This window comes from Callorhinus ursinus, unplaced genomic scaffold (genome assembly GCF_003265705.2).
Source record: "Callorhinus ursinus isolate GAN/ISIS: 27379988/994484 unplaced genomic scaffold, GSC_fseal_2.0 scaffold31, whole genome shotgun sequence".
Taxonomy (NCBI): domain Eukaryota; kingdom Metazoa; phylum Chordata; class Mammalia; order Carnivora; family Otariidae; genus Callorhinus; species Callorhinus ursinus.
In genome coordinates, this window is record NW_027397093.1 from 11,323,988 (window position 1) to 11,348,686 (window position 24,699).

At 34.8% G+C, this 24,699-nt stretch overlaps 1 protein-coding gene and 1 pseudogene across 8 annotated transcripts in view; one reads left to right on the forward strand and one right to left on the reverse strand.

Annotated features, from left to right (window-relative positions):
* The window catches only part of ADK (adenosine kinase), a 492,673-nt gene that overhangs the window by 362,325 nt on the left and 105,649 nt on the right, over window positions 1-24,699 (reverse strand). The window lies entirely within an intron of this gene.
* Window positions 15,552-15,632, forward strand: LOC112807712 (U4 spliceosomal RNA; annotated as a pseudogene).

Below are 24,699 nucleotides of genomic sequence, written 5' to 3' on the forward strand. Positions count from 1 at the left end.
AGAGAAGCCAGAAACAAAAAATACACACTATATGATTCCATTTATTTAAAGTTCAAAATAGCAAAGCTAATCTCTGGTGTTATAAGTCAGGATAGTGGATACCTTTGGGGAAAAAAGGAGGGGGGCCAAGGGTGTTTCTGGGCTCCTGGCCAAGTTCTATTTCTAGAACTGGTTGGTGGTTAAACAAGTATGTTTACTTTGAGGTAATTCTTTCAGCTGTACACTTATGATTTGTATACTTTTCTATGTGTGTTATACTTCAATTCATAAAAAGTTAATAAAAGAAGAATGAATGTTGAGTTTTGCAAATGCATTTTTAGCATCTATGAAAATAATCATATAAAATTTCTCCAAAAATCAAATGGTACATCAGTCTGGGTCCAATCAAAAGATTAAAACCACACAATAAGTTAAACTGGGAAATTTTAACATAAAGAATTATTAACTATGATAAAAAAAGAAAGCTCCATATGGTACTCCAGGGCTGACTGAAGAGTACCGAAGGAAGGAAAAATTTATAAAGGATCAGACCTGATTTGAGAAAGTGTGGCTCAGCCACCAGATAGCAGAGTTCATTGGTTTAGCTGGTCTGGTGCTGTTAAGCAAACAACAGAAACCCTCTGGGAAGCAGTTGGAGAAGCATGGTAAATCATATTAATAGATCCCCTAATTCTCAACTATCCTTTCATTTTGGAATAAAACCGACTTGTACTAGTCTCTTGATATCTGACTGTATTCAGTTTATATTGCTCTTAATTTATCATTCGTGACTCTTTGTATTAAGAAAAGTATTAAAAACATATTTTTGTATGTTAATTCTGTAATCACCGACGAAGTCAATGTTGGTTTCTAATTATTTTTCATTTGTTATTTTTTGTTTTACAAAAATATAGTAATTTCACCTGCAAATAATAGTTCCTTTCTTTACCATTTCTATATCTATTTTTATCTGAGTATCATGATCTATGTTATTAAAAAGTCAACTCGTCTGCTGGGCTGAGAATATAAGGAAAGCAGCAAGGGTGGATGGAGAGAGACTCAGTAAGAGGCCATTATAATAATTCAGGTAAAGGATGACAGTGGCACAAAGCACAAAACATGGTTACAGCAGGGTAGATGGTAAGAAGCGATATATTTCAAAGGTGGTCCAGCAGAATGTGTGAAGACCTGGATATGTGCTATAAGAAAAAGAAGAATCAAGAATACTTTTAAGGTTTTTAGCCTAAACAACAAGGATAAAGTTGCCATCAAGTGAAACAGAGAAGCCTGCAGGTGGAACAGTTTGGGGAGGGGGCAAGGGAGATAGGGAGTTGAGTTTGGATTTGTTGAGTTTTGAGTATAAAAAAATACAAGCACAATCATTAAATAAATGCTGAAAGAACAAATCAGCCAATCAATCTCTCAAACATGACTGATTCTCCAATATTCCAAAATTGCTATGATTAAGGACACAAAGAATTATGCCATGGCGAACAGTACTTCACTACAAAGAAATGATTCCTTGAGTCCCACAAAAAGAATAGACTTCACAACAGGAACTATCCCCCCATGGCAGAAACTGGCCTATATAGCCTGATGTTGATGTCAAGTGCAAAAAGAACCAAAATGCAGGCTTTCCTAAGGCAGAACCAAAAGGTCAAAATTCCCCTACAGTATATTACACATGATCTTTGTAAATTAAAAAAACCGGTAAAGAACTAGCATACTTTGTATGGCAAACCAACAGTAAGCTCACAATAGTTCCAGATAGATAGATAGAAAGTGAAGAGAGAGACAGACAGATCCACGTTAAATAAATCAATCTGAGAAAAAGGAAAAAAAATCCCATAGTTCGTGGTGGTACTGATTTAGTGCTTTGTGACCAAGAAAGAACTGGCAAAGTTCACCTCAAAAAAGATAATTTGTATCAAAATTCTGAACTATAAGATCTTCATATTTTTCATTATGATATACTTCATTATTCCATGCTACCTCCTTTCATTTCTGCAAGAAAAGTCATGAGGAAAATGCAGTAGGCAAAATGCAGATGAGAAAAATGAAGTAGGCAATCATTGTGACATGTATAAAGGTAGCCAATATTAGAAATGGTATCTCCCAAATCCCTTGCCAACTACCTAACTTTCAAAGAATTTCTAATTTTGTAAAGTTGTAATACTAAATTAAATATGAGGTAACAAAAAAACTATAGAAATTTAGCACATTATCAAAATCCCAATGACTTTTTCTGCAGAAAAAGAAAAATATCTACCTTAAAATTCATATGGAATCTCAAGGGACCCCCAAAGAGACAAAACAATCTTGAAAATGAACAACAAAGCTAGAGGACTCAAACTTCCTGATTTTAAAACTCACTATGAAGCTGCAATAATCAAAACAGTGTGTACTGGCAAAAACACAGACATATAGGCCAATGGAATAGTATAGAGAATCCAGGAATAAACACTCACATATATGGTTAATTGATTTTTGACAAGGATGCAAAGACCATTCAATGGAAAAACAAAAGTCTTTTCAACAAATGGTGCTGGGAAAAGTGGATATTTACATGCAAAGAAACAACATACAGAAAAAATTAATCCAAAATAGATTTAAGGTATAAATTTTAAGAGCTACAACTACGAAACTCTTAGAAAAAAACATAAGGCAGGGCACCTGGGTGGTGGAGTCAGTTGAGCCACCAATTGGTTCAGTTCTGGTTGTGATCTCAGGCTCATGAGATCAAGTCCTGGGTCAGGCTCTGCACTCAGCATGGAGTCAGCTTTAGATTCTCTTACCCTCTCCCTCTGCCCCTCCTGCTCATGATCTCTCTCTCTAAAATAAAGAAAGCTTTAAAAAAAAAAATGGGGCACCTGGCTGGCTCAGTCAGTTAAGCATCTGACTCTTGGTTTTGGCTCAGGTCATGATCTCAGGGTTGTGAGATCGAGCCCCATGTGGAGCTCTGCACTCAGCAGGGAATCTGCTTGAGATTTCCGCTCTACCTCTTTTTCTGCCCCTCCCCTTCTGTGCTCTCTCTCTCAAAATAAATAAATAAAATCTTTAAACAAACAAAAAAAAAAGAAAGCAAGAAAGAAAAAACATAAGGCAAAAGCTTTATAACATTGGATTTGGCAATGATTTTTTGGATATGACACCAAAAGCATAGGCAATAACAAAAATAGATAAGTTAGACTTCATGAAAATTAAAAACCTTTGTGCATCAAAGACAGTACCAACAGAGTAAAAAGACAACCACAGAATGGGAAAAAATATTTATGAATCATATATATGATAAGAAAATAATATCCAGAATATATAGAGAACTCCTAAAACTCAACAACAAAACAAACAGCCTGATTCAAAAATGGGCAAAGGACTTGAATAAACATTCCTCCAAAGAACATATACAGATGGCCAAAAGCACAAGAAAATTCCAACATCACTAATCATTAGGAAAATGCAAATCAAAATTACAAGATACTACCTCACACCCATCAGGAAGCCTACTATCAAAAAACTGGAAAACAACCAGTGTTGGCAAGGATATGAAGAAATTAGAACCCTTGTGCACAGTTGGTGGGAATGTAAAATGGTATAGCCACTATGAAAAACAGTACAGTGGTTCCCTCAAAAATTAAAAATGGAATTATCATATGATTCAACAATTTCACTTCTGGGTATATATACACACAAAAAATTAAAAGCAGGGTCTCAGATATTTGCATAGCCACATTCAAAGCAGTATTATTCACAAAAGCGAAAACATCAAAGCCACTCAAGTGTCCACTGATGGACAGACAGATAAGCAAAATATGGTATATATGTAGAATGCAGTATTATTCAGCCTTAAAAAGGAAGGGAATGCTGACATAGGCTACAACATGGATAAACGTGGAGAATATTATACTAAGTAAAATCAGCCAGCCACAGAAAAAGACAAATACTACATAATTCCATTTATATGAGGTACTCAGAGTAGTCAGAATCATAGAAACAGCAAGTAGAATGGTGATTGCCAGGGGCTAGAGGACAGAGAAGAAGAGGAATGACTGCTTAATGGGTACAGCGATACAGCTTTATAAGAGAAAGAGGTACAAAATGGATGGTGGTAATGGCTGCACACCAGTATGAACGTATTTAATACCACTAAACCTACACTTAAAAATGATTAAGATGGTAAATTTTATGTTATGTGTATTTTACCAAAATTAAAAAATGGGAAAAAGTTAAGTAATGTAAAATAAAAATACTTTTTAAAAAAATTAGTATTTCAGTAATCATAAAACTTGCCCCAGTTACTAAAAATTATCTTTAAGATTTGACCACTGCTAGTTTCCTCAAAAAATTAAAAATATAATTACCATATAATCCAGTAATTCCACTACTGGGTATTTATCCAAAGTATATGAAAACACTAATTGTAAAGATATATGCACCCCCATGTTTATTGCAGCATTATCTACAAAAGCCACCTTATGGAAGCAACCCAAGTGTCCACTGACAGATGAATGTATAAAGAAGATGTGGTATATATACACAATGGAATATTAGTCTGCCATAAAAAGAACGAAATCTTGCCATTTGCAACAACATGGAAGTATCCTGAAAGTATAATGCTAAGTGAAATAAGTCAGTCAGAGAAACACAAATACTGTATGATTTCACATGTGGAATTTAAGAAACAAAACAAGCAAAAAAAAGAGACAAACCAAAAAAACCAGACTCTTTAAATATAGAGAACAAACTGATAGTTTACCAGAGGGGAAATAAGTGGACATGAGTGAAATAGATGAAGGGGATTAAGAGTACATGTATGAGGGGCACCTGGGTGGCTCAGTCGTTAAGCGTCTGCCTTCGGCTCAGGTCATGATCTCAGGGTCCTCGGATCGAGCCCCTCATTGGGCTCCCTGCTCCGAGGGAAGCCTGCTTCTCCCTCTCCCACTCCCCCTGCTTGTGTTCCCTCTCTCGCTGTGTCTCTCTCTGTCAAATAAATAAATAAAATCTTTAAAAAAAGAGTACATGTATGAAAATGAAGAGCACTATTATGGAACTGTTGAATCACTATATTGTATACCTGAAATTAACAAAACACTGTATGCTAACTATACTAGAATTAAAATTTTTACATACATACATACATACATAAAACTTTTAAAAAAAGATCTGACCACTGCTATGTATCCTGTATATAAGAGAATTTCATTGAGTTTATGTTAGCCTCCCATTTGCCTATAAGTCATAACAATCTAAACAATGCTTTGGTAGAAAATGCTTTCTTTTTATTATATGTGACATCAGGATTATTATTTTTTTGTTTTTGTCAGCTGAAGATAATAATGAGCAAAATGCTTCTATATTCTTTAGCATATATTTTACATATGGGCCATAAAATGTATTATGAAACAGTTTCCATTTTAAGTTTGTTATTTGGCAGAAAATCTCCTACAGTGTTTAACTTATTATTATTATTTGCTACAGACTCTTCCTAAAAGCAAGAGGCAGCCCATTTTCTCCAGATGACTCATTAACAAAAGTCACAGTAGAATGAAGTGTTCCAACTTGAAATACCAACAGCTAAATATAACCTCTTCTACAACATTAGAAAATGCAGTGCCTCTCTCTTTAGTCTGTAAGAGCAATCTTAAAGGGTCACCTTAACAAAACACATTTAGCACATTAGGTGATCAACAAGAAAAGCCTGAAACAATGTATACTTTTTTAAAAAAGAAAGCATTGAGCAAAAACGGGGAAAACTTTGTAAATCACACACAAAAAAATGAAACTAATTTTTCTCCTTCTGTAGGTAAAACACATCTCTTTCATAAAAGCATTAATGCCTTAGAATATGAATACTGGTCACAAATACTAAAATTTATCTCCTGGTACCTAGTGTAAATTGATAGGCTTTTTTAGCCATTAAACAAATGACAATCCTATCAGAGATGTTTCATCTGAGATTACTCTTTTGAGGAAGAATAGTGAAATACATTGCAAATATTATAAAAATATTAAACCAAACTATTTTTTGCTGGATATTTATCTTGCATATAAATATAAATGTAAAAACAATATATGAAATGACTAATAAACAGTACTAATAATTTTTCAAAAAAGCAAGAAGAAGAACTAGCACAAAACCAAGAAAAGACAGTAGGTCAAAGTAAAAAGAAAAAGGATGAAGTAAAAAAAGGCAGTTTAACAAACAAGACAATTTTTCAGAGACAGATAAAAGGAAGAACAGAAGAAAAAAAAATTCTGGCAGCTTTTGAGTCCTTAGATTTAGTCATCCCTAAGGCCCAACTGTATCCATACTTCTGTGTGTGTGCATTTTAGTGACTTGAGTTACTAAATTCCTTTTTTAGCTAAAGCTAGTACTAGTTAGTTTTCTTGTCACATGTACCCAAGTATCTACAAAAATAAATCAATTTTGAGGTATACTATGACATCATACATTCCATCCCTCCTTTTTCCATAAAGGAGAACTTTCTTCCCTCTATTTTAGGGGGTGGAGGTCCTTTAAAAATCATCAAAAGAAGATTCATTACAGGAGATTGCTTCAAATTTTTTGAAAAGCACCAATTTAAGAAAGTAAACTGACCAAACTTTCCCGAAGTACTCACCTCTTTAAAAAATGTACTGTTTTTAACAGAAAAATTACTTAAAAGGGAATCCAAATGGTAATCTTATTTTATTCTCAGTGGAATTACTGATGATCTTTATATTTTTCATTCTATTTTTATGTATTTTCCAAATTCTAACCAATCAGAAAGAATCATGTTATTTTTAAAATAAGGATAAATTTTAAGTAATCTTAACCTTCATCACACTTCAAAGGACATATTTGCTTGAGGCTTCATCTTCACAGTTTTGAGAGGTGAAATACATATTCAGTTCAATTCAACAAATATATATCAAATACCTACTATGTGTAAAGCAAAGTGTCATAACAAAAATAGTATGTAGTTCATGAAAGAAGCCATAAAAAAGACTTCAGTGAATACAGAATTTATGTAGTATAGGTATGTGTTGTATTTCTATGTGTGTGTGTAATATCTGAGTTACAATAAAGCTTAATCCAGGCTCTATGTCACAACCTCATGGTTTAATTCATTCTGATATTTTCATTTCCTAGCTACTGACATAATTTTCAAAGCACCCATTCTCCCCCATTCACTTGCAATACAAGCTTATAAAAGCTTTTCATATAAATAATCTCTTAAGGCAAAATAACTTCCATGGATATTAAGAAAGAAAAGGGAGGTGACAATATTACCCAATTTCCATCCCACTTTCTACTGTATTAAATAGTTAAGGTTCCATTCCACAGGTATATAAAGAGATACCTCTAGTATAGCTTAACCTCACTATAATATTGTAATATTGTAATAGTCAATAAATAGGCAAAAAACAGTAAGATCATTAGGTGAAGAATTCTATAGTCAAGTTTCTAAAGTTTACTTCTATTTACCATGGTCACTTGTTTTCTAAACCACAATACTGATTTACGTGACCCCTAGCCAAAATTTGTTTTCAGTGCTGGAAAATGTGAAAACTGAAAGTTCAGAAGCTATTTAAACTCAAGAGATTCTACTAGCTGGGCAAGTTCTAGAACTTCCACTGTGCCCCCTCTCCCAGGAACCAGACCGTAACGGAGCTGTCGGGCATTCAGGTAAGGCTTGATAAATGAGAAGGTCTCCAAGCTCACAGCTGGCCGAGGTGTTTGAAAAACAATACTTCAAATTAAATAAATGAAAATAAATACACACACACACACCTATATCTTTATCTATCTACCTATCTATATCTTGGATTGGTACAACTACTCGTCCAAGATAACCTGAGAAATCATTCCTCTCACTCACTTTTTACACTACTATGTCTGTTGATTCCACCTCTCAAAGAGCCTTCAAGTTCTACCTTTCTTCCCCTTCCATCTCAATGACATATTTCAGGACCTCCTTATTTCTTATTTAGGCTACTCCAACAAACTAATTTGCTCTAATCCATTCTTCAGAATGCTTAATCAATTAGCTCTCCTATTTAAAATCATCCCCATCACCTACTAAAATAAATCTAAACTTATCAGCGCATATATGTAATACAACCTGGTTTAACACCTTAATATCTGCTGAACCCACTCTCATTTCCCCAACTCAGGCACTATGGTTCAGTCATATTGAGGTCTTCCCATAAAATGTTTTCTCATGTCTCTGCATGTCTTTTGCAAAGACCGTTCACAAGTACAACCATGCCACACACATACCTTCCTAACTGTGTACTGTTTTTTTCTTTAAGATTTTATTTATTTATTTATTTATTTGAGGGCGAGAGAGTGACTGCGCACACAAGTTGGGGTAGAGTTGGGGTAGGAGAAGGGGAGGGAGAGAGAGAATTCTCAAGCAGACTCCCCATTGAGCACGGAGCCCGAAGCAGGGCTCCATCCCAGGACCCTGAGATCATGACCTAAGCTCAAATCAAGAGTCAGCCATTCGGGCGCCTGGGTGGCTCAGTTGTTAAGCATCTACCTTCGGCTCAGGTCATGGTCCCAGGGTCCTGGGATCGAGTCCCACATTGGGCTCCCTGCTCGGCGGGGAGTCTGCTTCTCCCTCTCGCACTGCCCCTGCTTGTGTTCCCTCTCTCGCTGTGTCTCTCTCTGTCAAATAAATAAAAACTCTTTAAAAAATAAAAAGAGTCAGCCATTTAACCGACTGAGCTACCCTGGCACCTCTCTGTGTATCATTTTTTATAACTAGCATCATATTTGTCTTGAAAGACTCCGCTTAAGGCATCATTTTCTCGGTGAAGCCTACTTTAATTGTTAATCTTCCAATCCTAAAATAGATATCTCTCCTCTATGCTCTCAGAGATCCTTTTTCAAGTAATTATCATAACACTTATCACTTGTTTATAGAATCACTAGCTGTGTGATTGCTCAGGATTCTCTATGATTCAGTTTGCTCACCTGTACAATGACTAACAGTATGTATACTGAAGGACTTTTATAAGAATAAATCCAGGAAGTGCCTAACACTTAATAAAAGTTCTAGTAAATGACAGATATATTTTGTTATTAATATTTTTCTCAAAGGCAAACACTTTAGCATTTATCTTCCTTACTCTAGCAGCTAATCCAGTACTTGGCAAAAAGTAAGCTGCTATACATTTGCAAAGTGAACAAATCCATGTTTCAGAAGGATGACTCCTGTAGCTCTATAGAAGGTGGAATGGAGGAAGTCCTGCAACAGATCCTGCAGGACCTCAGGAAGAAGGAAGAAAATCACTTTTAGGGTGTTTCTAAAACTAAATACACACTACACGGAGATTCAATATTTGGTGCCTCAGTTGAGAATAACTACTGAAAGAAGCTTCTCTTTATTAAGAAGGGGTGGAGGTGGGTGGATGGGAATCCAATCCCTCATGTGTTAATGGGATAGGAAAGGCAGAAAGAAAGAGCAACTGGAGAAATGCAGCGAGAGGAATGGGCAACAGGATTCAATGCAAGAGATGATGATAGGGGCAATAAACTTGAGAGCAGCAAAGACGGGTGAGACCTGAGAGACATCTTAGATGATAAATAAGAGCTGGCAAACAATCTGCTTCTGAAGGTTTAAGGAGTAGAACCAAAGATCACTGAAAACGTCTACTATGACGAAAAAAACTTAATTGTGATAAAAAGTCAAGAAGCAAGGCATGCAATTAAACTGACCCAGGTTTAGAAATTGGCAAGGTCAGGGACGCCTGGGTGGCTCACAGTTGGTTAAGCGTCTGCCTTCGGCTCAGGTCATGATCCCAGGGTCCTGGGATCGAGTCCCGCATCAGGCTCCCTGCTCAGTGGCGAGCCTGCTTTTCCCTCTGCCTGCCACTCCCCCTGCTTGTGTTCTCTCTTTCTCTCTCTCTCTCTCTCTGGCAAATAAATAAATAAATAAATCTTAAAAAAAGAAGAAGAAACTGGCAAGGTCAAAAGGGAGAGAGAACTGAAGGCAATTTTAAAATGTAGTTGAAACAACCAACCACGCCACTCAGGCTAAATAAAGAGAATAAAATAAAAATAAAAGGAGCTAAACAGAAAGCAGATACAAAAAATTTTTTAAAGCAGTCAAGGCAAGGACTAGGTTCAGAATGTGGAAACAGGGCTGCTGAAGTGGAATGGATATAAAGCTAGTTACAATAGAGGAGTTTAAGAAGTGTAGTAACTGGTGCTGGAAATATCATCCACACAAGAACTAAGAGGGCAAGATTAAAGAGAATATTTGTAGAACAGGTACCAAAGTTTTCAAAGAATGTGAAGGGGTATAAAAGGATGACACTCAAAAAGCTTCCCAACAACCTTTCCTAAGCATGATCTAGTGTTTGCCTTATTGACTTAAGTTATTTAGTTTGCTTCTGCTTCCTCTAACTTAATCACTGTCTTCCAGAACAAGACTTCCTTATTTTCTGGTATTTTTTCAATACAAAGTTCAGTTTGCGGGACACCCGGGTGGCTCAGTCAGTTAAGCGTCCACCTTTGGATCCCAGGGTCCTGGGATCAAGTCCCGCATGGGGCTCCTTGCTTGGCGGAGAGCCTGCTTCTCCCTCTGCCTGCTCTGCCTGGCACTCCCCCTGCTTGTGCTCTCTCTCTGACAAACAAACAAACAAATAAATAAAAGAAACTTCAGTTTGTCATGGCCAGAGAGTACATTCTACATGAGGTGACTTTCACATATGATAAAACAAAAATAGCAACAAAAAAATCTGAGTTGACACTAAACAACACTTATTTAATGATCTTATAGTAGAAGATTATCAATGAACAATTATTCATTCTACAGGTTCTGGTAAGAGAATGACTTAAATGAAAACAAGAAAAAAACTTCATGTATATATTTGATATGCTCATGAACACATAAAAATACATGTTTTCTGGGAAACTTCAGTTTGTTATCATCATATATCAATGATTATTCTTATTGTTATGTACAGTTTTAAAAGCAACAAAACAATTTCTTATTAAAGTGGTTAAATCCAAAAACGAAATAAAGCGAAATCTTGCAACCCTTAAAAGCATAGGGAATTATTACAATTTAAAGCCACTGATAATATTTAGTACATCTTAAACCATCCAACTACAGTGTCTTTTCATAAGTACATTGGAATCACCATGCAATTTTAATCCATATGCTTAAACCTCTTTCACAGTTTACAGGAACAAAGCAGTTTTGATTCACAAACAATGCCCTGCAGTCAAATACGCTCATGAGGTATTAATTTACAACTTCATCTGTGATCAGTTAAACTCCATGTGAAATCTTAAACATCCTTAAAAAGCTCACCACAAATAGTTCAATAAGAGATTTTTTGGTTAACATTACTTTAACAAAAAACATATAAGATTAAATTCTATTGTAAAATAAAACCAAATGCCACTTGCTTTTAAGGATAAGCCACTAACAAAACAATCTTTTAAACTGTCACCTTTGCATCTAAAATATTAATTAAAAATGTAATGCCAGTATCAAAAACATATGCTTCAAAGTTTTGGCAAGACAAGCCACAGATAAAAAGAAAAACCAGTTTCATGAAGAAAATGTACATATTTCAACAAATAAGATGTTTCTTTAATCAGTCCTAAGAGCCAGACTTATTAAAATGTCAGGTCAACCTGAATCATACCAAAACAAAAGATTAAAATTACCAGTTTCACCAAACAGCTAAAACGTCAGATCCACCGAAGTTATGGACAAAGACAACACTAATGAAAGAACATGATATAAATATCCAATTCAGCTTATTTTAGTAAAAAACAATAATTACTAACTTCTCAGAAAACTGCAGTTTTGAGCTTTAATATTTATGTAATTTGAACTTGAGAACATTTATTTACTTAGGATTTCTTTTAGCTAAATACAAGTAATGTTTTATTTTGATTGGTTTTTTAAGACAATCAGAGGAATTATTACCGCATATAACAAAACATCCAGGGCTAAAACAGGTCTGGGATTAATTTATAACTCATCATTTGAGGTCTTGGTTCTAGCCATGTTTTCCCTGTGCCATCCTTAGTGTGCTAACTTTTGTCCCTTAATGGTTCAAAACCAGCTACAATTTTTCCAAGTATCACTTTACTTAATGTCCAAAGTTCAGAAGAAAGACTGCCCCTTCTTTATATCTAACAAGAAAAAAAGGGAAAACTTTCTCACTAAACTTCAGGTGTTGCTGGCCACTTGAAACTAAATCAATCACTGGAAAAGGGAATTAACTAGCCAAGATTGGTTTAGATTAATTCAGATTCAGCCCCTGAAGGTAAAGAAGAACCCAGCTTCCCATAAAGCACATTGCTATCTAGTGAGCAGTGAAAGCTGAAGTATCAAGTTAACTGTATCAGAAATGAAGAATCAAATCAATGCTATTCTCACACATTACATATATAATAATATACAAAAGTCACTATTTCCTTTACATGCTTCAAATGAATATTACATATGCCAATGTGCCCAACTCTTTTTATAACCATTAATATCTCAATTCTGACCAAATGAACATCTAATCAGGAAATTACTACATAATGCAATAATTTTCCACCTACATTAAGAAAGACAAAATAAGATAAAAGCAGTAATTCAAAATATGTCACACTTTAAGTAAAAACCAAGGGACTGAATACATACACAAACTCTCATTCCTCCTGAACCCCAACTAAAATTACTCTCAAAGACAAAAAGGAAACACTGGTGACAAAAATTTGGATACTGTGAAGCAGAGTGAGGAACAATGATTATTAACTCAACAGACCCAAGAAAGCTGAATCCTAAACAGAAGTGGAGAAAGGCAGAAAAAAACTGGGAAGCAATCAAATTTACACTGTCATACTCCCAAAAGGCACTGACTGGCATTAGGAATCTTTAGGAATGGGAGGGAAGGCAGGACATAAATGTTGCAGGCAGACTTCCAGAGCCCATCCTGGACTCAGCACATCAGGGCAAATAACCTCTTTCTTATCCAGGCAAAAGACTAAAGAGGTCCATTTTCTGAAGAGGATAAAAAGAGGGCAAAAAATACATTTAAGTATGAGGATTAACAGAAAGATGACACAATAAACTTTGGGATCTCCCAATATTTTTCTCTTTCTTGATTCCAGAAGGCAGTTAGGAAAGGAACCTTCCTATAATCGAACTAGTTTAAGAAACAACCTAATGATAGCAACATGGAATTCTGCTACAAAACAGCCCAACCAGATCATTTAACAGTGACACAAACAGTTTGTCATTTCTACACATCCACAGTACATTTCCTGTCTTTCTTCCAATTTCCCACCCTTAAAAATAAGCAAAGAGACAAATATCACCAGATACTTAAAGAAAATCTCTACTGTGAAAGACTGAGGCCAAAATAAACAAAAATTAAAAATGACACCTTGGAGGAAAGAGAGACATACGATGGGACAAAAGCTTGAGAAAAACTTTATCTTATTATTAATATCTTCAGAGAGATGACAGGAGATATTGCATCCATGAGACAAGAACAGATGCTACTAAAAAACAAAACAAAACAAAAAACATTAAATAAAAACCCCTTGAAATAAAAATGACAGTAAATTTCTCAAAAAGCAAAATAAAATTAGAAAAGTAATTTAGAGGACCACTCCAAGATGTCCAATGACCAAATAACTGGAGTTCAAAAAACAAAGAGTGAGAGAGAGAACAAAGAAAATAGGAAGAAATCAAATAAATGATTCAAGAAAATTTCTCAGAACTAATGGACATGATCCATGTCAAAAGAATCCATCACCAATGTGTCCAACAAAATGGATGAAAAGAGACCCCTACAAAGACATTATCAGGACAAAGAGCCTAAAAGGCTTTCCCTTTTGTAGAATAAAACAAATGTTTCAAACAAAGGATCAAGAATCAGAAGGGCATCAGATTTCACGGCAGGAACACTGAAAGCCAGAAGATAATGGAGCACTGCCTTGGAAATACAAACACAATTTTGACAAAAAAATAAGTAAATAAATAAATAAAAATGAAACTAACTACTGAGACTTAAAATAGCCTTGCACAAAAAAGGTCTGCTTTAAGTAAGTTGGTTTTATGACAGCTAGGACCCTAAGAGTGGAGTAAGATCACTCAAATCTGAGCAACTCTAAATATTTCAATTCTACACGAAGGGAAAAAAATGGAATTGTACTTCAAATCAGGATGCTTCCAACTTTCAGTTTGAAATTTCTGACAAGAATGTCTAATGTTCATGGGACACTTTCTTCCTCCTATTGGAAATCATGCAAAATCAAGGAAAACGAAAACAGCACTTTATTTTCAGTAAAATTAGGAACATATCAGAAGGTATTGTAAATCAATGAGGTAGAGATGGAATAATCATTGATGGTATGGGACAACCAAAAACGTACACTGTAAGCTGCCATGCAGTAGGAAAAAAAGCACAAAGTGGTAACAGAGTCCAGTGATAGAAATTCACTAAAAATAGGGGCGCCTGGGTGGCCCAGTCATTAGGCGTCTGCCTTCGGCTCAGGTCGTGATCCCAGGGTCCTGGCATTGAGCCCCGCATCAGGCTCCCTGCTCCGTGGGGAGCCTGCTTCTCCCTCTCCCACTCCCCCTGCTTGTGTTCCCTCTCTCGTTGTCTCTCTCTCTGTCAAATAAATAATTAAAATCTTAAAAAAAAAAATTCACTAAAAATAGCCTACAAAATAACGCTTTTTGAAAGTGAGGGGAATACCATGAAATGCATAACTATACCACTAATTTGCCAAGTGATAACTAAGACAAAAATTCCACTCTCACCACAACCATTTAGCATCACACTTGAATACTAGCCAACACCATTAAACAAAATGAAGGAAACCAGAGGAATAAATATTGGGAATCAAGAAATAAATCTATTACTACTTAAAACTGTTATTGCACAGCTTAAAAATTTTTTTAAAAATTTAACAAAAAACTTATAAAACAGTAAGAGAAGGTGGTAAGGTACATGGGTAAGAAAAATAATGTATAAAAGTCAGGAACTTTCATTTATATAAACCAAAACCACTTTAAAAAGATCTTGATTCACAAAACCAATAAGAGATAAACTTTAAAAATATATAATACCTATGAGACAATAAATTTAAAACACTCCTGAAGGCATTAACAGAAACTTGAAGCAAAAAACGTACAAACCATGCTGTTGCTTAGGAAGACTCAATATTAATATGTCAATTTACCTTCATTTAATTTCTAATTTTAACATAATAATCATATCAAGAGCAACAGGTTTCATTTTTTTGTTGTTTTTGTGGGATGAGTGGTACAGATGAAACAACATGATAAAATTTTGAAAAATAAGGAAGGAAGGATAAACTAGGAAGCTCTAAAAAAAATAATGAAACGAGGGACAAAGCCCAATTGAAAACAAAACTTTCATGATGCTTCAGTAATTAAACTGGCACACAATAATGAGCCATATCCATGGAACATGAGAAAAAGTCCAAAACAAATAATAAACATGTAAATTGGGATACAGTTAAAGTGGTATCTCAAAATAATGACAAAGAGATGAAGGATTCAATAAACAGTACGGGAAAACGAAATAACCTACTATATAGCTTTGCACAGTGGCAGTATCGTAGCCAATGAGGTTTATCCGAGGCGCGATTATTGCTAATCGAAATAACCTACTATAAAAAATAAGAGAGGGGGCACCTGGCTGGCTCAGTTGGTAAACTATGCAACTTTTCATCTCGGGGTTGGAAGTATGAGCCCCACATTGGATGTAAAAATTACTAAAAAATAAAATCTTTACAATAAAATAGGGTCCATATCCCACACTGTGTATGAAAATAAATTAGGATGGATCAAAAAAATAAGAGCAAAAAAACAGATTTATAAGTCTTAAACAAATTCCACTATATAATAAAAATAAAATTAGCAGAAGAAAATCCGAATTATAACCTTGTAAAAACGTTTGCAACTCATATCACAAAAGGACTTACATTCCTAGCACATAAAAAGCTCCCAGAAATCACTAAAAAGACCAACAATTCCCCTAAAAAGTAAGTGTGGTGCAGAAGATATAAATAGACATTTCACAGAAAGAGAAAAGCAAATGGTTTTTAAATAAGATCCTCAACTTCACTTGTTAAAAAAAATACAAATTAGACATAGGCTGAAACACCACTATTTAGTGATTAAGTTGGCAAAAAGCAAAAAACAAAAAAACCCACAAAAATCAGAAGTTTAATAATTCCACTGGTAAGGTTCCAGGTAAAAGCACTCATTTTTTTTAAAAAAGGCAAGAAAGGAGGAAAAAAGAAAGAGGACAATTCTTAAAAATCACAATTATGCTAAAAGAGAAAGATTTTAAGATTAGATTTTTAAAATCCAACTAATGGCTGTTACAAAAGGTACATCAGAAGCATAAGGACACCTAATGTTCTAAAGAAAGAAAAAAAAAGAATATACTGGTCAAATGTTAAAGAAAAGAAAGAAGTTGAACTGTAATTACTATTAATTAAAATAGGGATATTACATAATGATTTCCTTAAAAGTTCAGTATACCAGGGAGACAGTAATTCTAGAATCAAATATATTAAGCAAAAGTCTTAAAATCTTAAAAAGAAATTGACGAATCTAGCATCCCAGCAGATTTCTACATACCTCTTTTCATTATTGACCAGTCAAGAGTATAAACAAAAATTATATGCAAGAAATAACAATTTACAAGCCAGATCATGAGACGATCATATAATTACCTAATTAAATATATGGAACTCCTCATCTAACAACTAGAGAGCACATATTCTTATCAAGTACACATAAAACATTACAAAAGATATTAGAAGAGGAACAACAGATTTAACCCAAAGAATGTAAAAGGAAAGAAAGAGGAGCAAAAAAATCAATCAAATAGAAAACAAAGGTACAACAGAGATCAATTTAAAAACACACACACATAACTGTAGATACAGTGGAGATTAAAGAGATAAAAGACCAGTGAACAACAGCAAGCAAACAAATGGGGACCTCAGTCCTACAACTCCAAAGACCTGAATTTGGCCAACAACTTAATAAGCATGGAAGCATTCATCCTTAGAACCCACAGAGAGGAATGTAATCCCACCAACGTTTTGATTTCAGCCTATGAAACCTCAAGCAGAGAACCAGCAGAGTTAAGACACACTGTACCAACTTCTGACAGAACTATGAGATTATAATTGTTGTTTTAAGCAGCTAAACTCTTGGCAATCTGTACAGCAACAACAGAAAACTACTGCACCATCCTTGCTTGACAGTTAAGTGCTGCTCCCTAGCCTTTACTACTCCAAGATCCTATCATCCCCCTTGCTACTTAGACTCTAGTTTTGTAAAAGCATCAGCTTCCATCCACAATAAATAGCCACTCTTGAGGCTTCTCAATGATGCTGGTGCTCCCTTCACTCTACATTTCCTATTGCATTATTGACAAACGAAGTGTCTTTCTGGTTTTAATACAGTAGATCCATTCTAGCATGCTCGCTTCTGGGAACCTTTTGATTCCTTGCTCTACTATCTGCCAGGCAGCCCTGACATCTCTACTTCATTTAATATAGGCCATCATTTCTCCCAAGCTTCCAAGAACCATCACAGCAGCATATTACAACCAGCTCCAGTGGCCCATGCCAGGAAGTTAATTGCTGTGTCACTGGAGAATGCTGTGTCACTGGAGAATTTGGCTTGACTATTGATCAAAATCAAAGGTTTACAATATTTAGTTTGACCCTAAGTCAAAAAAAAAAAAAAATCAAAAGACTTTCCTTCTTAAGTCTTTGATAAGAAAGATGTGTAGTTTTTAATCTACCATTAAGAATATTCTGAAAGCTATAGACCTTGTCAGAATAATGCATATCCCCAGGGAAAAAAATTGCACAGAATTTTACAAAAGATTCAAAAAACTCCCTATTACAATCTGGATTCTCTAAAACAGACACTGAGATAGTTTGGGGTATAAGATGTTTATTAAGGATCAACCCCTGTGAAAAGGGGAGAAGGGACTGCAAAGCAGGAAGTCAGACTACAGTACAGACCTCACACAACCTCAGGCAACCTGGCAGGGATCTCTGGAAATATATTATTTGTCAGAGTTGTCTCAGGTACGAACAAAATGGCTGGGCCCTTATATCTCTATCTTGCAGGAGGGGAGCTGCCCTGGGAAGGCTGGGGTTTATTTAGGCAAGGAGGCTTTCGGCAAAAGAGGCAGAGCCTGAAGGAGCTGACAGATGAAAGCTTTCTGATTACTTTTCTCTCTACAGCCAGGCTGCAATTCCTCCTTGAAGGAGGACCTGGGCTGCAAAAGTCCATGTCTACCTCGCTTTTACTCAAGAACCTATTTTATCCATCCTAAAAATCCTCTCCTCTCTTGTACTGTCTACTTTTACTCTTTTCTACTTCTTCTGATTATACCAGTTTGCTTTCTTAAGACAAAAAGCCCAAGCATTTGTGGCCAAGTCTGCGCACTGTAAAGACCTCACAAGAGGTCTACTATAAATCATGGACAGACTGCAGCTGGATATAGGTGGAAGCCCCACTTGGAGCAACAGGACCTCAGTTTATTTGTAAATTGCTGACTAAGACTGTGTAAATGAAATAATTAGATAGGAATACTGACAAAATGATCTAACAGCAAACCAAGTAGTAGACTTCCACCAAACTGAACTGGAATTAAACACAGGATGACTTGTAATTCATCCATCACAATAAGAAGCAATAAGATAGCACTATTTGAGGGCTATAAAATTAAGCATTTATAATAGCACATTTTTATTATAATCAGAATTAGAAAATAAGGCATATTTTTAATGTTTTCATCATACACTGCATTTAAATACATCCTTCCTTCATGCAATAACATTTAAGTTCCTACTGTGTGTCAATCGCTCTTAGGAGCTAGATATAGAAGTCAAGAGGACAAAGCTCCTGCCTTCAAGGAGCTTCTACACTCTAGTTAGAGGAGTTGGATAATAAACAAGGAAACAAAGTCATTTCATATATGACTAGTGCTATGAGAAGTGTCATTTGAACTGAGAACTAAAAGAAGTCCAAAAGAACCATAAGGAAGAGCATTCCAAAAAGAGGAGACAACATATGCAAAGGTCTCAAGGTAGGAATGAGTACCTGTTGAAATAACAAGACAAAGATCAGTGTCACTGAAACATTATGCACAAGGGTACTCTTAACAGGAGGTAAGAGTTATACTCAAAGTTTCAAGGTCAGGATCAATCACCCTTCCTCCTACCTACTCTCTTTATTGTTGTTTACTGTTAGAGAATTATGAAAATGCTTGAGACTGACAGCTGATAAGCAAACACTTTCAGATTTTGCCAGTAACTAGTAATCTTCCCATCATTTGTTCTATTCCTCTTATATTAAAAAAAGAGAAATCTATATTTTCATAGAAACTGAAGAAACAGAAATAAAGAATGAAAAAATATCTCACATCCCTTACAAGGAAAATTAATTCTATACTTAACATTCCGTAATGCAAAAGATAGTAGCAATACTTTCCCTTTATGCAAATTATCTACATAGATTTTGACTGAGTCACATTAAAGACAGTAAACAAATCATTTGCACATCATAACATAAGTATATGCTGAATAATTAAGCTTTCCCTACATGTTACATCCCTGCAAATAATGTAGTATAAATGGATTTGCAGTGTCGGTTGGTTTCTACGCAGAAGAAACAAGTATTTGTTTGCTGGACTTAACAAAGAGAAGGTGAAGCTAAATATGACAATACCAAATGGCTTTGTCATACTAAATAATTACAATTATTAGAATAAATAATAAACAGGGACACCTGGGTGGCTCAGTTGGTTAAGCGACTGCCTTCAGCTCAGGTCATGATCCTGGAGTCCTAGGATCGAGTCCCGCATCGGGCTCCCTGCTCGGCAGGGGTCTGCTTCTCCCTCTGACCCTCCCCCCTCTCACGCTCTCTCTCTCTCTCTCTCTCATTCTCTCTCAAATAAATAAAAATCTTTAAAAAAAAAAAAAGAATAATAAACAAAATTGCCTTAAAATATATCTGAATGAAAGTGTAAAACAAATACTTTTAATTTCTAAGCATGAAAACTTAAATGGCTAAAGTACGTGATCAGTAGAGTTAGACATAATAGTTCCAACATTAGAGATGACAATTACTACAAGATACTGTCTCCATGCTTCACATTAACAACTGTCAATGTGGAGGTATCAAAAAACCCACAACCTGATGTCAGGGTGAATATATGGTATACTAAGAAAACTTCTCAATACAGAAAGAAGCCCTATTTATAGGTAGGCTAAGTCTCATTTGTTCCTTAATCTAACATAACCAGTCCCTACATACGGTCTGGTCAGATAGAAGATTACATTGTGATCCTCTACTCCTAACTTGATGGTACATGCATTCTACCAGGGTTCTTTCTCCAAAATATTACAGCTTTGTCTACACTAAATATTGGTTGTAAGAGAATTTCTCTCTTCTTGATGATCTGTGCACAAGTGTCATAAGAAAATTTTAGCAGCTATGGTATCCAAATTTGCTGCTCTGCCACTTACTTGGTTATCACATGGATCTGAAGGGCCATAACCCCACAGAACTATCTCTGGCTGTGACAAGTTGGATCACCAGCATCTACACTGCTTTACACTTTAAACCCTCAAATGCTTGGACTTTACTTTATATAAAGTTAGTAGACATCTGTAATTATAATTCACGATGCTCAATGATACTCAGACTGTCCTATAAATTCAAAAGAATTTCTACCAATATTTCTTATTGATTACTTTCAATTGTATAGACCAGCAGTTCTCAAAGCATGGTCCATGAATCACATGGGTCTCTAAAATTCTTGCAGGGAATCCACAGGTTAAAATTGTCTGCCTTTTTCCAATGTTATTCTTGTACATCTGTCCAGTGAAATTTTCCAGAGGGTACATAACATAACAACATCATTCTGGTGGCATGGAGTGGATGCTTGTGTATTTCGTTTTGTTCTGTTTTGAAAATTTTTTAAGGTAATACCTCTAGGGTATTAATATGTGTGTTTTCAGAGATTAAATTTGTTCTCCAAACTTCTACTGTCCTCTTATGAGCTATACCTGCTATAATCTAAGTATCTGTGTAAGGCAATATTTCATTCATGTATTTCAATCAATATCAATATTTGAACATACATATTTATATCAGATATTTCAATCAATATATTGCAACAGACTGAATGCAGAAGCAGATGAGACTCCATCTGCCTTCTATTAAGTTAGACATTAAAGAGATTTGCAAAAATGTAAAACAATACCACTCTTTTTACAGTATTTTTAGTCTGGGAAATGTAGATATTTTTTACAAAACTATGTTACTTATGTTACTCATGGTAATAATGGGTTTATTACAATTATCTTTAAATGTATTAATAAATATTTTCAAATGTCTCCATTTAAATTTTTAAATTAAAAAAAATTTTTTTAAGTAAACTCTACACCCAACACGGGTTTTAAATGCACAACTCCAAGATCAAGAGTCACTGTAAGTGAGCCAGTCAGGTGCCCCTTTTTAAATTTCTGATACGATAAATATCAACAGATATAACCTATTAAGCAATACCTCTGGGGCACCGGCACACTACTTTATACATGTTTAATCACTGGTTTTGTCTTCAAAATAATTCCTGTTATTGCAAAAACCAACTTTTCACCATTTTCCATTTTTAAAAAAAATTCTCTACTTTTAATTACCATCAGATTGATACCTCTTCTCCTTATTAGCATTTCATATTCCTATCGCTCTCACACAAATATTCTTAAAAATGAATTGCAGTTAAAACACAAACAAAGCGAACATAGTACAGAATAATAAACACAATAACCAACAATAAAATGACAGGGACACAGCTGTTTACAACATCCTTTGGTCTGATGTGACTTTATTTCGTTTACAAAATTTTATATGGTGAAATCTGATAAGAACTTTTTATATCTTATATTTATATTTGTCAGTTATGAATAAAAGATACCAGTATAACACAGCTTGTTATTTAAATATGCTATAAGTCAAATAATGATGTGCCACTATGTTATTTTATAAGGAAAATTTATAGTTCTATTCCATCACTATCAAGAGTTTTATGTGTATTGCTGGCTATTGGAAATGTGGGTTACCAAATATCTAATGTTCAAATAGTTTAAAAACCATTATAGGGGTTCTTTCCTTGAGACTACACACCAGTTAACTTAAATGAATTACAAAAGCCTTATAGTTGGTGAAAAAAATTATGATAAATATAAGCAATATTTTCTAACAAAGATAAATGGTAACTGAAAAATTAATGTTACATTTAAAATACATTCTGAATATTGTGCACAGCAATGAAGCACTTTAATTAAAAAACAAGTTTAAATAATATTTAATCATTCATCTTTCTCTCCTGCTGCCAACTTCCTTCTATTCCTCAAACACATGAAGCTATTGTATTATTTGCCCAAACAATAAAACCATTTATCATAATTTTGCTATATTTATTGCTGTCTTTAAAGATAATTTATATTTTCCAACATAGATTAATTACAAAAATCTTGTAGGAATGAAATCTACACATTCAATACAAGTATAAAAATACAAATAAGTCGTGAATAGGACAGTATCTTTCAACTCTCATATTAAGCACTTGAAAGTGGTAATCAATAAATTAAATTAATAATTTTTTAAATTATCATTAAAAAAACTACTACATTTGAAATATTGACAGAGTACAAACAAATACAAAATATAGCAGTGTTGATAAAACCCAAAAGTGCCTGGCTCATAATCATGCTCAGAGGTAAATTAACATTTCTAGAATATCTAATATATGCCAGGCAGGAGGCTAGGTATTTCACATGCATTATCTTATTTCATCATCACAATATCTATAACCCCAATTTGTCAATAATGAAATGAATTCTTAGGAGTCACATAACTAATAAGTAGCAGGAATGGGATCTAAGTAAAGACAAAGTCTAGTGAAATAAAATCAAAAGAATGAAAACAGTTTTAAGATAACTTTCCTAAATAAGTGACTGTCATTTTACAACCATTCTTTATTCCCAAAACAAGACTCCAAATTTGCTTTTGGGGAACCATCTCTCCCACGTTCTTTTTTTCTCTTCTGTTAAGAGATTTTCTCTCCAACATTCTTCATCTATGTATTTCCAGCAGTGCTAATTCTATATCCAACTGCACAAGCAGGTAGGTAGCTCAAGCCAAGCTAAACAGACCCAATATGATCAAATACCACAACTTTTCTTGGAGCCACTAGAACAAATGCAAGAAAGTGCAAAGGATGTAAACTGACAGCTGTTGGCAGCTACCCTACCTCCAGGAGATGAGAGCCTATTTGCAAAAGGAGCCAAAACCAAGATAAACAGAGGGAACAGTTGAAGAGGGTCCAAAAACATTATTTGAGCCACTGGATCAAGCTTCACCTGAAACTGGCCACACCATGATCTTTTAAATTATGTGACCCAATAAGTTTCCATTTGCTTAAGTCAGTCTGAGTTGGGAGATTTCTGTCACTTGTTCAGTGTACTGATCAGTAAAAATTTAATGGTGGAAATAATCTGCAGAAATCAAATGATGTACTTAATTATTCTCAAACTGAAACCTAAAACAAATTAACAGAAATCAAGGAACTAGTTTCAGTATTTGAAAAAGCTTAATGGAGTTGCACACTGACCTGGAATAGAGCGCCTAATGCTTAATAAAACACTAAGTTCTTTCTGACTACATCATTTTAATATGAAAACTTCAGTTATCTTGTAATAGAAATAGATTTTCATATATAATCTATTTTTAAATTGGAAACAAATTGTTACTCTTAAAATACAATTTGAAAGACAAACTTTTAAAACAGGAAATTTTTCAAAATGAACACTGGAGAAGAAAATATTGAAAAAGTATCATATTAATTCAAAATATACTTAATAATACAATTCACACCTTTACTATATCAGCAATTCCTGACTAACCCCTTAATTTCTGAATGCCTTTCTATCTATCTTTCTACCCTGAGGCTATTCAGCCCCCTGACATATCAAATAAGCAGTCTAGGCTAATGGCACCACCTAGTGTCCGGTACTGCACTATCTTAGTCACTGTTTTTCACTTTTGCTGGTGAAGAACACAAGCTAGTCTCCCACTGTTGTTCTCATTTATAAATCTTCCCAAATCCAAGTCTTTCTTATTCATTTGTACATACACATTGTCCTAAATATCCTCTCATGCCTCTCCCAAAAACTGTCCAGTTATTTTAGGAACAACTATTTAGGGGCACCTGGGTGGTTCAGTCGTTAAGCGTCTGCCTACGGCTCAGGTCATGATCCCAGGGTCCTGGGACCAAGCCCCACATTGGGCTCCCTGGTCCGCAGAGAGCCTACTTTTCCCTCTCCCTCTGCCTGCCGCTCTGCCTATCTGTGCTCTGTCTCTGTCAAATAAATAAATAAATCTTAAAAAAAAAAAGAAAGAAAAAGAAACAACTATTTAGTATGCCCTTGATCTTTGCCAGGTAACTGGTGCTTAATGTTAGTTAACAGAAGCACTTTCTAAAGTGGCTTCTATGAGTATCCCATTCACATGCCAAAGCTCACAGATCACTGGACAGGCAGTGTGACTTTAAAACTCATTTTCTTAATCACTACTCACAATGCTCATGTTGCTTTTTCTTAATTCTTCATTTCATACTTGGCCAAACCACCTTTTT